The sequence below is a fragment of the Oryctolagus cuniculus genome, chromosome 19 (genome assembly GCF_051225735.1).
Source record: "Oryctolagus cuniculus isolate XC-2025 breed Fujian yellow rabbit chromosome 19, ASM5122573v1, whole genome shotgun sequence".
NCBI classification, from domain to species: Eukaryota; Metazoa; Chordata; class Mammalia; order Lagomorpha; family Leporidae; genus Oryctolagus; species Oryctolagus cuniculus.
In genome coordinates, this window is record NC_142885.1 from 37,258,209 (window position 1) to 37,263,829 (window position 5,621).

Genomic DNA, 5,621 nt, shown 5'->3' on the forward strand with positions numbered 1-5,621 from the left:
GTCTTACGGAACGATGCGGGTTCTCAGTAGTCCGAGTAAAAGAGAAGCAGCTTACAGGAATTCTGTACATTAGAAGAAGTTAGAGGCAGTTTTAAGTAGTCCTGCATACTGAATGTAGGAAACAATTTGCTGGGGTTCTGTAGCATGGCAGTAGTCTTACGCACTATGCGGGTTTTCTGTAGTCTGAGTAAAAGAGAAGCAGCTTACAGGATTTCTGTACAATGGAAGTATTGAGAGGCAGTGTTCAGGAGTTCTGCATCCTGAGTGTAGGAAACAGTTCACGCGAGTTCTGTAGCTTGGGAGTAGTCTTACTCACAATGCGGGTTTTCAGTAGTCTGAGTAAAAGAGAAGCAGCTTACAGGATTTCTGTACATTGAGAGCAGTGAGTGGCAGTGTACAGGAGTTCTGCATCCTGAGTGTAGGAAACACTTTACCGGAGTTCTGTAGCATGGGAGAAATCTTATGCACTATGCGGGTTTTCAGTAGTCTGAGTAAAAGAGGAGCAGCTTACAGGATTTCTGTACATTGGAAGTAGTGAAAGGCAGTGTACAGGAGTTCTGCACCCTGAGTGCAGGAAACACTTTACGGGAGTTCTGTAGCATGGGAGTAGTCTTACGCACTATGCGGGTTCTCAGTAGTCTGAGTAAAAGTGAAGCAGCTTACAGGATTTCTGTACATTGGAAGTAGGGAGAGGCCGTTTACAGGAGTTCTGCATCCAGTGTAGGAAACACTTTACGGGAGTTCTGTAGCGTGCGAGTAGTCTTACGCACTATGGGGGTTTTCAGTAGTCTGAGTAAAAGAGAAGCAGCTTACAGGATTTCTGTACATTGGAAGTATTGAGAGGCAGTTTACAGGAGTTCTGCATCCTGAGTGTAGGAAACACTTTACGGGAGTTCTGTAGCATGGGAGTAGTCTTACGCACTATGCGGGTTCTCAGTAGTCTGAGTAAAAGAGAAGCAGCTTACAGGATTTCTGTACATGGGAAGTAGTGAGAGGCAGTGTACAGGAGTTCTGCATCCTGAGTGTAGGAAACACTTTACGGGAGTTCTGTAGCATGGGAGCAGTCTTACGCACAATGCGGGTTCTCAGTAGTCTGAGTAAAGGAGAAGCAGCTTACAGGATTTCTGTACATTGGAAGTAGTGACAGGCAGTTTAAAGGAGTTCTGCATCCAGTGTAGGAAACACTTTACGGGAGTTCTGTAGCATGGGAGAAGTCTTACGCACTATGCGTGTTTTCAGTAGTCTGAGTAAAAGAGTAGCAGCTTACAGGATTTCTGTACATTGCAAGTATTGAGAGGCAGTGTACAGGAGTTCTGCATCCTGAGGGAAGGAAACACTTTACGGGAGTTCTGTAGCATGGGAGTAGTCTTAAGCACTATGCGGGTTTTCAGTAGTCTGAGTAAAAGAGAAGCAGCTTACAGGATTTCTGTACATGGGAAGTAGTGAGAGGCAGTGTACAGGAGTTCTGCATCCTGAGTGTAGGAAACACTTTACGGGAGTTCTGTAGCATGGGAGTAGTGTTAGGCACTATGCGGGTTCTCAGTAGTCTGAGTAAAAGAGAAGCAGCTTACAGGATTTCTGTACATTGGAAGTAGGGAGAGGCCGTTTACAGGAGTTCTGCATCCAGTGTAGGAAACACTTTACGGGAGTTCTGTAGCGTGGGAGTAGTCTTACGCACTATGCGGGTTCTGAGTAGTCTGAGTAAAAGAGAAGCAGCTTACAGGATTTCTGTACATTGGAAGTAGGGAGAGGCAGTTTACAGGAGTTCCGCACCCTGAGGGTAGGAAACACTTTACGGGAGTTCTGTAGCATGGGAGTAGTCTTACGGAACGATGCGGGTTTTCAGTAGTCTGAGTAAAAGAGAAGCAGCTTACAGGATTTCTGTACATTGGAAGTAGGGAGAGGCAGTTTACAGGAGTTCCACACCCTGAGCGTAGGAAACACTTTACAGGAGTTCTGTAGCATGGCAGTATTCTTACGCACTATGCGGGTTTTCTGTAGTCTGAGTAAAAGAGAAGCAGCTTACAGGATTTCTGTACATTGGAAGTAGCGAGAGGCAGTTTACAGGAGTTCTGCATCCTGAGTGTAGGAAACACTTTAAAGGAGTTCTGGAGCATTGCAGTAGTCTGACGCATTATGCGGGTTTTCAGTAGTCTGAGTAAAAGAGAAGCAGCTTACAGGATTTCTGTACATTGGAAGTAGTGAGAGGCAGTTTACAGGAGTTCTGCATCCTGAGTGTAGGAAACACTTTACGGGAGTTCTGTAGCATGGGAGTAGTCTTACGCACAATCAGGGTTTTCAGTAGTCTGAGTAAAAGAGAAGCAGCTTACAGGGTTTCTGTACATTGGAAGTACGGAGAGGCAGTGTACAGGAGTTCTGCATCCTGAGTGTAGGAAACACTTTATGGGAGTTCTGTAGCATGGGAGTAGTCTTACGCATTATGCGGGTTCTCAGTAGTCTGAGTAAAAGAGGAGCAGCTTACAGGATTACTGTACATTGGAAGTAGTGACAGGCAGTTTAAAGGAGTTCTGCATCCAGTGTAGGAAACACTTTACCGGAGTTCTGTAGCATGGGAGTAGTCTTATGCACTATGCGTGTTTTCAGTAGTCTGAGTAAAAGAGGAGGAGCTTACAGGATTTCTGTACATTGGAAGTAGTGAAAGGCAGTGTACAGGAGTTCTGCATCCTGAGTGTAGGAAACACTTTACGGGAGTTCTGTAGCATGGGAGCAGTCTTACGCACTATGTGGGTTTTCAGTAGTCTGAGTAAAAGAGAAGCAGCTTACAGGATTTCTGTACATTGGAAGTAGTGACAGGCCGTTTACAGGAGTTCTGCATCCTGAGTGTAGGAAACACTTTACGGGAGTTCTGTAGCATGGGAGTAGTCTTACGGAACGATCCGGGTTTTCAGTAGTCTGAGTAAAAGAGAAGCTGCTTTCAGGGTTTCTGTACATTGGAAGTACGGAGAGGCAGTGTACAGGAGTTCTGCATCCTGAGTGTAGGAAACACTTTACGGGAGTTCTGTAGCATGGGAGTAGTCTTACGCACTATGCGGGTTTTCAGTAGTCTGAGTAAAAGAGGAGCAGCTTACAGGATTTCTGTACATTGGAAGTAGTGACAGGCAGTTTAAAGGAGTTCTGCATCCAGTGTAGGAAACACTTTACCGGAGTTCTGTAGCATGGGAGTAGTCTTATGCACTATGCGTGTTTTCAGTAGTCTGAGTAAAAGAGGAGGAGCTTACAGGATTTCTGTACATTGGAAGTAGTGAAAGGCAGTGTACAGGAGTTCTGCATCCTGAGTGTAGGAAACACTTTACGGGAGTTCTGTAGCATGGGAGTAGTCTTACGCACTATGCGGGTTCTCAGTAGTCTGAGTAAAAGAGAAGCAGCTTACAGGATTTCTGTACATTGGAAGTAGTGACAGGCCGTTTACAGGAGTTCTGCTTCCAGTGTAGGAAACACTTTACGGGAGTTCTGTAGCGTGGGAGTAGTCTTACTCACTATGGGGGTTTTCAGTAGTCTCAGTAAAAGAGAAGCAGCTTACAGGATTTCTGTACATTGGAAGTAGTGAGAGGCAATTTACAGGAGTTCTGCATCCTGAGTGTAGGAAACACTTTAAGGGAGTTCTGTAGCATGGGAGCAGTCTTACGCACTATGCGGGTTTTCAGTAGTCTGAGTAAAAGAGAAGCAGCTTACAGGATTTCTGTACATTGGAAGTAGTGAGAGGCAGTTTACAGGAGTTCTGCATCCTGAGTGTAGGAAACACTTTACGGGAGTTCTGTAGCATGGGAGTAGTCTTACGGAACGATGCGGGTTTTCAGTAGTCTGAGTAAAAGAGAAGCAGCTTACAGGATTTCTGTACATTGGAAGTAGTGAGAGGCAGTTTACAGGAGTTCTGCATCCTGAGTGTAGGAAACACTTTACGGGAGTTCTGTAGCATGGGAGCAGTCTTACGCACTATGCGGGTTTTCAGTAGTCTGAGTAAAAGAGAAGCAGCTTACAGGATTTCTGTACATTGGAAGTAGTGAGAGGCAGTTTACAGGAGTTCTGCATCCTGAGTGTAGGAAACACTTTACGGGAGTTCTGTAGCATGGGAGTAGTCTTACGGAACGATGCGGGTTTTCAGTAGTCTGAGTAAAAGAGAAGCAGCTTACAGGATTTCTGTACATGAGAAGTAGTGAGAGGCAGTGTACAGGAGTTCTGCATCCAGTGTAGGAAACACTTTAAGGGAGTTCAGTAGCATGGGAGCATTCTTACGCACTATGCGGGATTTCAGTAGTCTGAGTAAAAGAGAAGCAGCTTACAGGATTTCTGTACATTGGAAGTAGTGACAGGCAGTTTAAAGGAGTTCTGCATCCAGTGTAGGAAACACTTTACCGGAGTTCTGTAGCATGGGAGAAGTCTTATGCACTATGCGTGTTTTCAGTAGTCTGAGTAAAAGAGAAGCAGCTTACAGGATTTCTGTACATTGGAAGTAGGGAGAGGCCGTTTACAGGAGTTCTGCATCCAGTGTAGGAAACACTTTACGGGAGTTCTGTAGCGGGCGAGTAGTCTTACGCACTGTGGGGGTTTTCAGTAGTCTGAGTAAAAGAGAAGCAGCTTACAGGATTTCTGTACATTGGAAGTAGGGAGAGGCAGTTTACAGGAGTTCTGCATCCTGAGTGTAGGAAACACTTCACGGGAGTTCTGTAGCATGGGAGTAGTCTTACGCACAATCAGGGTTCTCAGTAGTCTGAGTAAAAGAGAAGCAGCTTACAGGATTTCTGTACATGGGAAGTAGTGAGAGGCAGTGTACAGGAGTTCTGCATCCTGAGTGTAGGAAACAATTTACGGGAGTTCTGTAGCATGGGAGCAGTCTTACGCACTATGCGGGTTCTCAGTAGTCTGAGTAAAAGAGAAGCAGCTTACAGGATTTCTGTACATTGGAAGTAGTGACAGGCAGTTTAAAGGAGTTCTGCATCCAGTGAAGGAAACACTTTACCGGAGTTCTGTAGCATGGGAGAAGTCTTATGCACTATGCGTGTTTTCAGTAGTCTGAGTAAAAGAGAAGCAGCTTACAGGATTTCTGTACATTGCAAGTATTGAGAGGCAGTGTACAGGAGTTCTGCATCCTGAGTGTAGGAAACACTTTGCGGGAGTTCTGTAGCGTGGGAGTAGTCTTACGGAACGATGCGGGTTTTCAGTAGTCTGAGTAAAAGAGAAGCAGCTTACAGGATTTCTGTACATTGGAAGTAGGGAGAGGCAGTTTACAGGAGTTCCACACCCTGAGCGTAGGAAACACTTTACAGGAGTTCTGTAGCATGGCAGTATTCTTACGCACTATGCGGGTTTTCTGCAGTCTGAGTAAAAGAGAAGCAGCTTACAGGATTTCTGTACATTGGAAGTAGCGAGAGGCAGTTTACAGGAGTTCTGTATCCTGAGTGTAGGAAACACTTTAAAGGAGTTCTGGAGCATTGCAGTAGTCTGACGCACTATGCGGGTTTTCAGTAGTCTGAGTAAAAGAGAAGCAGCTTACAGGATTTCTGTACATTGGAAGTAGTGAGAGGCAGTTTACAGGAGTTCTGCATCCTGAGTGTAGGAAACACTTTACGGGAGTTCTGTAGCATGGGAGTAGTCTTATGCAC